The 12,547-nt window shown below is 35.6% G+C and overlaps 1 pseudogene; it reads left to right on the forward strand.

Annotated features, from left to right (window-relative positions):
* The first annotated feature begins 340 nt into the window (after positions 1–340).
* On the forward strand, positions 341–9,017 carry LOC147298922 (uncharacterized; annotated as a pseudogene).
* The last annotated feature ends 3,530 nt before the right edge of the window (positions 9,018–12,547 follow it).

Consider the following 12,547-nt stretch of genomic DNA (forward strand, 5'->3'; position numbering starts at 1 on the left):
ACTTCCCAACAGCCTCCACTACGTACAGGACTTTCTTTGCAGCTATATTACAATAGGTAACCTCATCTTCTCAACCCTAAGTTACATAACCAATTTATACAATATGGTTCATAAATGAACTATGCATTCCCTTTTCATCAGTTTCCATACAATTTTTTTTCCTTTTCTATTTTTTTATTAAATTGTGAAAAGAGTAAGCCAGTAAAAATAAAAAATTGTCACAATCTCTTCTATTCTTTGTGATCTTATTATAAATATGGCTGTGGTACCACCACGGCACCACCACATTTAAAAACACAACTTGAACCCTTAAAAGCATTTTCAGCTACAAAACCTTGCCATGAACCCACTTACATTTTCACTACAATGCCTTGTACTAATTTCTCTGTTTGTGATCACAACCTCTGTTTCTGCTACACCTCTAAACAAAATTCCAAGGCTGAGTCCAACTGGAGGAACATTTATACATGGAAATTATGTACATAACCATCCCCAAGCTTTGTCTGCATTTGATCCAATAGACTATGAACCATTTTATTATACCCAAACACTTGACCATTTCAACTTTAGGCCTGAGAGCTTCACTACCTTTCAACAAAGATATTTAATCAACTCCAAGCATTGGGGTGGCTCCAATATTAGTGCACCAATTTTTGCTTACTTTGGCGCAGAAGAATCATTGGATAATGATCTACCTATCATTGGATTTCTCAGCGAAAATGCCATTCAATTTCAAGCTCTCCAGATTTATATCGAGGTATTTATTAATGTATATGAAAGAACTTTAACATTGCCATACGTATATAAGTAGGGAATTAGTGCTCTGTTAGCAGACAATTTGATATATGTTATGTTCTCAGACTAAATCTGAATACATGTTTATTTTTCTCATCAGCACCGTTACTATGGTAAATCGATCCCATTCGGGTCAAGGGAAGAAGCATTGAAAAATGCAAGCACTCTTGGGTACTTCAACTCAGCTCAAGCTATAGCAGATTATGCAGAGATCCTCATACATGTAAAGAAGAAACTGCATGCTGACTTGCTGAGCATTCACCAGTCATTGTTATTGGAGGATCATATGGTGGAAGTGAGTAACTGTATATGCAGAACTTTCTTCACAACTGTTACATTAATTTAATTACATGTGACTTGTCCATGTTTTTATATTTTTCCTTTGATTTAGTACTTTTCTATGTTTAATATATGCAGTGCTTGCTTCATGGTTTCGGCTAAAATACCCCCATGTTGCTCTTGGAGCTGTGGCCTCATCAGCTCCACTTCTCTACTTTAACATTGTTGCACCAGAAAATGGATACTATTCCATTGTTACCAAGGATTTTCGAGTAATATATATCTTTTTCTTTGTTTTCGTTTTGTTTACATAAGTATAATTCAATCTAAATTATGATTTATGGGCATGCATTTGTAGGAAGCCAGTGAGACTTGCTACCAAACCATAAAGAAGTCATGGTCTGAGATTGATAAAATTGCTTCTGGGCCTAATGGTCTCTCAATTCTTAGCCAGAAATTTCATACTTGCAGGTGCATACAGATAGCTAGACTTGCCATTTTCATGTTCGGATTTAATTAATTACATATATAATCAATAAGAGTTAAGTCTGATGATTAATTCAGTCACTGCTCTTTTGTTTTCTTGTAATTAATTTTCTTGAATTGGGATGTTTACATTATAACTGTTGAAAATTAATGCATATTATTGGAAAATACTACAAAATTTTAGAGACTTCCTCAAAGCCCATACAAATTAAAGCTAGAATATTCTACATAGTTCTACATAATTCTAAAAGTCTAGAAGATAGCTTGATAAGAAGAAAGAGTATTCTAGATAAATCTATTAGTAACTATCTTAACTAGAGAAGTCTAAGAATTTGTGGAATTCTCTAGAATATATGATAAACTTGTGGCTAGGAAAGGCCCTTTGGGTATGTCGGTTAGCAACATCTATAAATAGGATGAGAAGGCCTATTGTAAAAGAAGCAAGAGGCAATACTAAAAGCCACTACTCCTAAGTCCTATTGTCCTAGACATCTACTAAAGCCTTTTATTCCTCCTCTACTTCTAAATAAAATTGTCCTATTTCTAACTAAGGTCTCCACTCCACTCTAATACTTTTCACCCAAGTTTCTCATATCAAGCATAAGTAACTAATAGAAGCTTACACAAGCATTAGCTACAAGTGTCCAAAACACCCGCTAAATTTCTAACAGTGGTATCAGAGCTTTCTTATTGGGCGTAGGGTCATCCTAATTTACCACCATGTCTAATAACTCTAGTAAAAACTCTGTCCATCTTCCAATATTCTCTGGTGAAAACTATGATTTTTGGAGCATCAAGATGATAACCTATTTTATGTCTTAAGACTTATGGGACATTGTTACTAGTGGGTTTTCTGTTCCAGAAAGACCCACCGCTGAGCAACGAAAGCAGGCGAAGAAGGACGAGCAGAGAGACGCAAAGGCTCTTTACACTCTACAACAAGCTTTGGATGACACGATATTTCCAAGGATCATGGGAGCTACAACATCAACGGAGGCTTGGGATACTTTGAAAGAAGAGTTTCAAGGAAATGAAAAGGTACGTAGTGTCAAACTACAAACTCTAAGGAGAGATTTAGAAAATCTTAAAATGAAAGATTCTGAGACCGCTAAAGATTACTATTCCAAAGTAAATGAAATAGTAAATCAATTGAGAGCTTATGATGAAAAGATAACTGATACAAAAATTGTAGAAAAAATACTTATTAGTCTTACTGATAAGTATATATGACCCTATAGTCACTGCCATTGAGGAGTCAAAAGATATAACGGCTCTTTCAGTGACAGAACTAATGGGTTCTCTAGAAGCATATGAACAAAGACTGAGTAGGCGAAATGAAAGTTCACTAGAAAGTGCCTTCCAGTCAAAAGTCAATTTAAGGACTCAGAAATCTAGAGGAAACTGGATATCAAAAGAAATTCTAGACAAGGAGATAAACCCAATAACTGGGAAAACAAAAATGAAAACAAGGAGAAGAAAAACTTCCCTCCATGTGGAACAGGTAAAAAGACAAGCCACCTAGAAAAAGATTGTTGGTTTCGAGGAAAACCAAAATGCCGAAACAACAAAAAGTTTGGACATATGGAAAAAGATTGTCGGCTTAAGAAGAATTATCAAGCCAATTATACAGAAGAAAATGAGCAGGATGAAGAGCTTTTCTATGCTTGTCAAGTAGCAACTGAGGTGAACAACAGGAAATGGTACATCAACAGTGGTTGCAGCAACCATATGACAGGAGACGAAAGCATCTTCTCCGAAATAGATACATCCATAAAATCCCAAGTTAAATTGGGAAATGGCGCACTGGTGGAGACGAAAGGAAAATGTACGATCTCTATCCATACAAACAAAGGAACTAAATTAATTCATGATGTTTTTTTAGTTCCTAACTTGGAGCATAATCTATTGAGTGTTGGCCAAATGATTGAAAATGGATACTCTCTACACTTTTCTAGAGACTCCTGCACAATATATGACAAAAAAGATAAAAATCATATTATAGCTAAAGTAAGGATAGGGAAATTTTCTCATCCATTGGCAATATGTCAAAAATATGGCCATGAAAGTAGAACTAGAAGATTCATGGCTTTGGCATAAAAGATTTGGCCACTTCAACTTTCATGGACTACAATTACTTCACCAGAAAAATATGATGAGAGATCTGCCAAGCATAAAGGAGAGTGGTGATGTCTGCAAAGGTTGTCAACTTGGCAAACAACATCGACAAGCATTTCCATCTGGAACGGCTTGGAGAGCAAAAGCCTTGTTGGAGCTCGTGCATACAAACGTCTGTGGACCAATGAGGACCCCATCTCTCGATCAAAGCAGGTACTTCATTCTTTTCATTGATGACTATTCTAGAATGACATGGGTTTATTTTCTATGTGAAAGATCAGAAGTCTTCGAAGTTTTTAAGAAGTTCAAGGCTCATGTCGAAAAACAAATTGGCCAATACATTAAAGCTCTTGGAAGAAATAGAGGTAAAAAGTACACCTCAAAAGAATTCAACAAGTTCTGCGAAGATGGAGTAGAGCACCAATTGACAGTGGGCTATGCTCCTGAACAAAATAGAGTCTCAGAAAGGAAACATAGAACTATAATGGACATGGCTAGATCAATGCTATTTGAAAAAGGACTACTAAAGATATTTTGGGCAGAAGCAGTATACACAGCAGTATACTTGCTAAATAGATGTCCAACAAAAGCTTTACAAGACAAGACTCCTATTGAGGCGTGGAGTAACCAGAAGTCATCAGCAAAGCATCTCAAAGTCTTTGGATGTGTATGCTATGTGCACATTCCAGCTTCAAAAAGACATAAGCTAGAAGAAAAATTAGAAATTGGCATATTTATAGGATACAGTTCCCAATCTAAAGGCTATCACGTCTACAATCCAAGAACTAAGAAGCTCGTGATCAGCCGAGATGTCGAGTTTGATGAATCTGCATCCTGGAATTGGGATGAAGGAAAAATAGAGAAGAAATGTGTTGTCCTGTCAGGAGAACTAGAGACAACCCCAACATAACAGCCTGAAGAAGACACACATGAAAGAGAAATTTTAGAAACGCCAGGTACGCCTCCTACATCTTCTTTAACTCCTCCATCAATAGAAGATGAATCTTCCTTTGAGTCATCACCTAGAACAGTAAAATCACTCAAAGATATATATGAAACATGCAACTTCATAACTTTAGAACTTTAGAACCTGAAAGTTTTGAAGTTGCAGTAAAACAAGAAGTATGGAGGAAGGCTATGGAAGAAGAAATTAAAACAATTAAGAAAAATGAAACATGGGAGCTTGTAGAATGCCCACCAAATAAAGAAATCATTGGCGTGAAATGGGTCTATAAGACCAAAATTAATCCTGATGGCTCAATACAAAAACATAAAGCAAGATTAGTAGCTAAAAGCTACTCACAACAGCCAAGAATAGACTATAATGAAACTTTTGCGCCAGTGGCAAGACTTGATACAATAAGAGCACTTATAGCTCTTGCAGCTCAAAAGAAGTGGAAACTCTACCAACTAGATGTAAAATCAGCATTTCTAAATGGAGAGCTCGAAGAAGAAATCTATGTGGAGCAACCACAAGGATTCATCAAGGAAGGAGGAGAAGACAAAGTCCTAAGACTAAATAAAGCCTTATATGGACTTAAACAAGCACCAAGAGCGTGGAACAGCCGCATCAACAAATACTTCATCAATGCTGGATTCAAGAGAAGCAAAAGCGAGCCAACACTCTATACCAAAACTCAAGGTAACTCTATTCTTATTATCTCTCTATATGTTGATGATCTTATCTATACAGGAGACAATGAAAAATTAATTCAAGAATTTAATGAAGATATGATGAAGACATTTGAGATGAGCGACCTCGGTAAATTGCACTATTTTCTTGGCATTGAGATAAGCCAAGAAGAAAATGGAATCTTCGTATGTCAAAAGAAGTATACTGAAAATCTCTTGAAGAAGTTCAAGATGTCTGGGTGCAAGACCGTGGCTACACCGCTCATCACCAATGAAATTAAAGCTAAGAAATGACGATGGATCCGGAAAAGCAGAAGCATCAAAGTACAGAAGTCTCATTGGAAGCCTACTTTATCTAATAACAACTCGACCAGACATTATGTACGCGACCAACCTACTTTCAAGGTTTATGCAAACTCCAAGTCAGATACACTATGGAGCAGCAAAAAGAATATTAAGGTACTTGCAAGGAACTATTGACTATGGCATATGGTATAGACCTTCTACAGATACAAGGCTATTCGGATTCACAGATAGCGACTGGGCTGGAGCGGACGACTTCAAAAGTACATCAGGCTATGCATTCACAATTGGGTCTGGCATATTCTTGTGGTCTTTAAGAAAACAAGAGACAGTGGCACAATCATCAGCCGAAGCGAAGTATGTGTCAACGTCAAGTTCAGCCTGCCAAGCTATATGACTGAGAAGAATATTTGAAGATATGGGAGAACAACAAAATGAAGCTACTAAAATATTTTGTGACAACAAGTCTGCTATAGCGATGGCAAAAAATCCAGTGTTTCATAGCAGGACAAAACATATTGCCATCAAGCATCACTTTCTACGTGAAGTCTCAGCAAACAAGAAGATAGAACTCAAGTATTGCAAGACGGAGGAGCAAATAGCAGACATCTTCACCAAGGCACTTTCAAGACCAAGATTTGAAATGCTACGAAGCAGGCTTGGAGTATCCCAAATGTGCATTAAGGAGGAGTGTTGAAAATTAATGCACATTATTGGAAAATACTACAAAATTCTAGAGACTTCCTCAAAGCCCATACAAATTAAAGCTAGAATATTCTACATAGTTCTACATAATTCTAAAAGTCTAGAAAATAGCTTGATAAGAAGAAAGAGTATTCTAGATAAATCTATTAGTAACTATCTTAACTAGAGAAGTCTAAGAATTTGTGGAATTCTCTAGAATATATGATAAACTTGTGGTTAGGAAAGGCCAAGTCCTTTGGGTATGTCGGTTAGCAACATCTATAAATAGGATGAGAAGGCCTATTGTAAAAGAAGCAAGAGGCAATACTAAAAGCCACGACTCCTAAGTCCTATTGTCCTAGACATCTACTAAAGCCTTGTATTCCTCCTCTACTTCTAAATAAAACTGTCCTATTTTTAACTAAGGTCTCCACTCCACTCTAATACTTTTCACCCAAGTTTCTCATATCAAGCATAAGTAGCTAATAGAAGCTTACACAAGCCATTAGCTACTAGTGTCCTAAACACCCTATAAATTTCTAACAATAACAATGAGTTAATTCTGATGGCTTTGTCATCATTCTTTTGTTTTTCTTGTATTTAATTAGACCCTTGAGCAAGTCATCTGAGCTGAAGGACTACTTGGATTCAATGTATGCTGGGGCTGCTCAATACAATAGACCACCAAGATATCTAGTCACTGTGGTCTGTGGTGGCATTGATGGTGCTTCCTCTGGAAATCATGATACTCTTAGCAAACTATTTGCAGGTGTTGTTGCATATAGGGGAAACAGGTCATGCTATGTCAATCAACCCAAAAATGAATATGAAACAGATGTGGGGTGGAGATGGCAGGTAATTATATCCAATTAATTTTTCATGTTATCTTTTTATACTTGTTAGTTTGGTAAATATTGTTGGTCTAATTAACAATTTAAATTTTTAGAATCTAATAATTTATTGTCTAACATAATAGCAGAGCTTTGGACAAATCTAGTGATTGTCTAATTAACAAGGGAAAATGTTAGCAACTATAAATATACCTCTATTTTCAGTTGAAAATCCCGATTTCACTTTGATTCAATTAAGGACTATAATTTTTCAAATGGCTCAATCAAGTACATTCTATCATGTCTGTCACATTTACCGTTAAAAACTAGTCACGTGACCAGTTTGCAGGGGCATTTTCGTCTTTTCGTGCACAATTAAATCAAACCTTGCCCATCCCAACTGCCATTTTGTACGAAAATCCAAAAAAAAAAAAAAAAAACAAATCTGAAAACCTTCAGACCCATCGTATCTTATTCCTTCAGACCCATCGCCTTCAACAGAAGCTTTAAGGTTTTAGTTTTCTGGAAGCTTTACGCCTTTACCAGTGCGAATCTGATCCAAGAATATTTGGGAATCATTGCAACTCTGACTGGAGATGTAGATAGGCGAATTTCTCAGAGAAAGTGGGGATACCCTGAACTACAGTAAGTGGTCTCGTGGTACTTCAATGAATTGTTTACTCATTCTTTTGATTTCTTCCATGAAGTGCGATTTGAAAAATACCTTCTTTTTATGGATGTTGTTCTCTGTTGTCTCCTTATATCATAGATTCGATTTCTTTTTTGCCTGTACTGCGTTGACATTTTGGAGTTTTGTTGTGGCTTTTGGCCTTTATGAGTTGTTGGGACCAGTATGTGGAATAAATTAGAGGTGGGTGGCAGTGGGGACTGAGGTGGGTTGGATTAATTGTTGACTTCAATTTTGGTACTTGCCTGCAACAATAGTACCTTAAATAATAGGGTTTATTGACATGCTTAATTAGTAAAATTAATTTACTAATTGCTTAATTAGTAAAATTAATTCAATAATTGCTTAATCAGTGAAATGGTTAGACAAATTCTTAGTTAGTCACGGGTGTATTCCATTACTTAATTAATTATTTGGTGTTGTAAAACAGTAAAGAGATTATGCATTTATGAAATGCATAATTAATTAACTATTTTATTCATTACTTAATATGTGCTAAAATAGTAACCTAGTTTGGTTATATGCTTAATATGTATTTGCTATGCAGATAATCCTGATCACTTTACCTTGGAAATACATCATGGGGGTACCTTGGTGACTTTAAATCCTGAAACAGGTGTGAGCATTTATGAAGGTGTGAAGGTTGTTTGGGCAGACTATTGCAATTTGGATTACATGTCTTATTTGAATTTGATGGGATTTCAAGGTATTTGGGGTATTTGGTGCCACCATTGTATTATTACAGGCTGGCTGGCTATCCTCCAAACTTTGGATGGGAACCTGTCTTACATGATCAATGTGTGCTGAGGTGTTACGAACATCAAGTGAATAGGGTTGCCTCAATATATTACATCACATCCACCCACCAGAATCTAATTGAAAATAATGAAGCACAGCCTGATATTATTGATCTAGAAAAACAGGCCACTGGAGGGGAAGCACAGGCTGTTGGAGGGGCAGCAGAAGGTGATGGGGCAGAAGTTGATGGTGGTGAAGCAGAAGTTGATGGTGGTGAAGCACAAGTTGATGGGGGTGAAGCACAAGTTGAGGCAGATGATAGTGGAAAGAGGCCAGCATATTCTAAAGAAGTTGAAGCAGATGATAATGGAAAGAGGCCAGCATGTTCTAAAGAAGTTGAGTCATTGTATGATGTTCCAATTGTTACCAGATCAAATGACAAAGGCAAGGCCCCAATGGTAGAATAAAGTGATGATGAAGAGGCAAAATTGTTACCAAAACCATATATTTATTTGATAACAGTTCTTATTAAACGATTTCCGTTTTGGTTAATTTAATTTTAAATGTGATTTTTAAAGTGAGCAATTTGCCATTCTCCCATTGATTCCTATGAATATAGGAAACTTGTATTTCTCATTCACAAATCCTTATAATACGCAATTATTCAAACTTCGACCGGACCCTTGCCGATGACGGCCTCCCTGATATCGTTGCCCCCTTCTCATATTACGTAATGAAAGTGCCTTTTTTTTTTTTTATGGCTTTAAGAAAGTCGTTTACTCGTACCCAAATAAGGTTCTTGAAATAGCCGATGATTTCTTGCACTGTATTGAAAAGAACACGACCCGACTTTGGAGTTAAAAACAGACTGAGGACGGGGGCGGGTTTAAGAATTCGTCGTGGGGTGTAGGTAAGTACGAGCCTCTCTTAGCCTACCTTTTACTAAGAGAGATCTTCCTGGGGTTGTAGGACCCCTTTTTCTCACCTTAAAGTCGGGGAAGAGTGATCCAGTTCTAGCCTTTAAACACCAACCACGCCTTTTAGCTCAGGAGAAGAAGACAGAGGATAGATTCTCAACGGGTAAACCCTTGATTCAAAGGTTTTTGAAGCATATCTTAGTAAGCAAGACGCAAGACCTGATCCGCTGCTTCGTTGCTCAGAGGAATGAGAGTTCCGATTCGCAGCCCTGCTGCTCAAAAGGACAAAGATTCGCTCAGCGTAACTAATAGCTTTTACATGTGATATAGAAAGTGAACCATTTTGATCATGAGACTAGACTATGCAATGGATAGGAAAAGAGAAAAAGCACCAAAGAGAATACAACTCGCATTCCTCAAATATGGAAAACATATCAAGAAAAGTCAAGGATTGATGATATAGCAATACACTACCTCACGTCTAAACTCTCCTACTCTCATCCAGATACCTCACATTTTCTTCATCTTTCACCACATTCCTACAATAACCTCCATCATATTACACATATATAATCTTATGAGGAATGCTATCCACATTCTCCAATCTACCTTTTTCACCGACCTTCTTCTTTATTATTCTCATTCTATAGTGTATTTTTATGATCAGAACCGTTCATTTTTTAGATCATTCTTTGAAGATCATCTCTGCAAACAATCAATTAAATCGGAAATTGTTTGGTCATGTAATTGTTATCAAATAAACAAACGGTGAATCAAACTGTTACTAAAACCGTATGTTTATTTGATCATAGTTACATAAGCAAATGATGTTTGATTTGATTAATTTTTTGCAGAGATGATCTTCATAAAATGATTTAAAAAATGAACGGTTCCGATCATGAATTTATACTGCAGAATAAGAATAATAAATGATAGGTCGATGGAGAAAGTAGATTGGAGTAGGTAAATAGCATTTCTCTAATCTTATATATTTCTCTAACTCCAACACACACTCAAAATATCTAAATTCTAGAAGGACCCGGGGGGCAGGGAGGGGAAAGAAAAAGGACCGAGACAACTCTTGTACTCCATGCATCTTTCCCTATTGCAAATTTCGCAAGAATTGATTATTTGGAGACCAAATATAGTAGTGGTATAGTCATAAATGTCGAAAAGGAGAAAATTCCCACACCATAAGTACATAAAAATAGAGAATAAGAAAACGTTAAAGCAACTGGAATGCACCTCCCACTAGAGGGAAAAGCAAAAGAAAAAAAAATGTCAATGTCCAACAAATATCGTTTGTGCAAAATGTTTATGTGTTAGATCAAAAACCATTCAACAAATATCGTTTGTCTTGGATGTCCATGTCCTCATTGTGTATTTGATTCTTAATTTCTCTAGAAGCTTGTCATGTCTCAAATGTCTCTTTGTTGAGAAATTGAAACGAGAATACTAACTAATATTGTCACTACAAGAAAAACCTTAATATATATCAGTAATAAACCGATATCTATTTAGGTTTCCAACCGATATATTGAGTGCCGATATCTATTCTCCCATATTACATATCGGTTATACACTGATGTCTATACTATATTAGATATCGTATTTGTTTGATAATCTGATATGATATACCATCATCGTTATCAGATATTAATCATTTCTGATATCTTAAAAACTTCATTCCGATATGTAAGATATTTATGATATCATTAGTAATTTTGAAACCGATATAAAAAATGTATTCAATATCGTCTTGGTACTTAAAATCAGATATAAAATGAGTATAGCATATCAGTTTTGTAATTAAAATTGGATATAAATAGTGTATCACATATCGGTTTGGTACTTAAAATCTGATATAAAAGTTGCATAACATATCGGTTTGTACTTAAAATATCATTTTTAAATTAAAATCGGATATAAAAGGTGTATAACATATCGATTTTGTACTTGAAATCTGATATAAAAGTATCCTTTACATATCGGTTTTTTGTTTTTTAAATGATGTTAAAACATCATTCCTTATCGTTGCATTTTTACATAATCTGATATGCAATAGGCTTCTGATATGGATAAAAATTAATTGGTAAATATGCATCCACGCAACAATTACTAAGCTTCTAAAGTAATCCAACTTAAATTCTTCCATTCATATAAATGAATCCAACATCCAAACTCAGTAATGAAGTTAACAAAATAAGATTACAAATCCATATAAAAAGATGGATAGCCCTCATCATGTATACCTCAAAATCACTATCCTATCTCCATAACCTTCACAAAATCCATCTCTAGCTAGCTAGATCCTAATTAAACACATGCCAACATGTACAAAAATAATGAAGGCATGACAGTGCAATTCAGCTAGGCCTAAATTCTGCCTATACAAAAGATTTTTGAATCTGAACTAGCTAGTATATATCTTCATATCTACAACAAAATGCTCAAAAAGGTACCAAAAATATGCATGTTAGTCTAAATAAAATTCATGGAAACATAATCTCCCCATTCAACCCGGACTTCATCTATTTATTCATGTGTGTAACTGCTCCTCTTGTTCTTCAGGTTACTCCACTGAAAACAAGAAAGAAAAGTGCATTAATTAATAAGATGGCAGCAAGGATCCCAAAGTATTGAAAAGTGCATTCAGCAAGGATTCCAAAGGGCATTAAGAAAATATAGGCCAAAAGCATTAATAAGATTGCATCAAGTATTGAATTTAGATGGCTGCACATATATATGATTCAGATGGCTTTCAGATGGCCTACATTTGGGATCCAGACAGAGATAAATCATATAAAACCCAAAAACTTAAGTTGTAAATTTAGAAAGATAAAATAAAACATGGTCAAGAGATATAATGAAATTACATCCAGCTGGCAAAATTAACCAGTATACACCACCACGGGTTTGTGTGGTTCCACCTTCATCAGCATGAACTTGAATCCCTTCCACCTGCAAACTAATCTGTATCATTACCTGCCTTAAATAAATGCAACTTATCAAATATGAGCAACAAAGACTTACCAATGTCCTCCTATTTCGTTAATAAAATACAATAAAGTGCACCGTAA

This window comes from Dryas octopetala, chromosome 1 (genome assembly GCF_963921425.1).
Source record: "Dryas octopetala chromosome 1, drDryOcto1.1, whole genome shotgun sequence".
Taxonomy (NCBI): Eukaryota; Viridiplantae; Streptophyta; class Magnoliopsida; order Rosales; family Rosaceae; genus Dryas; species Dryas octopetala.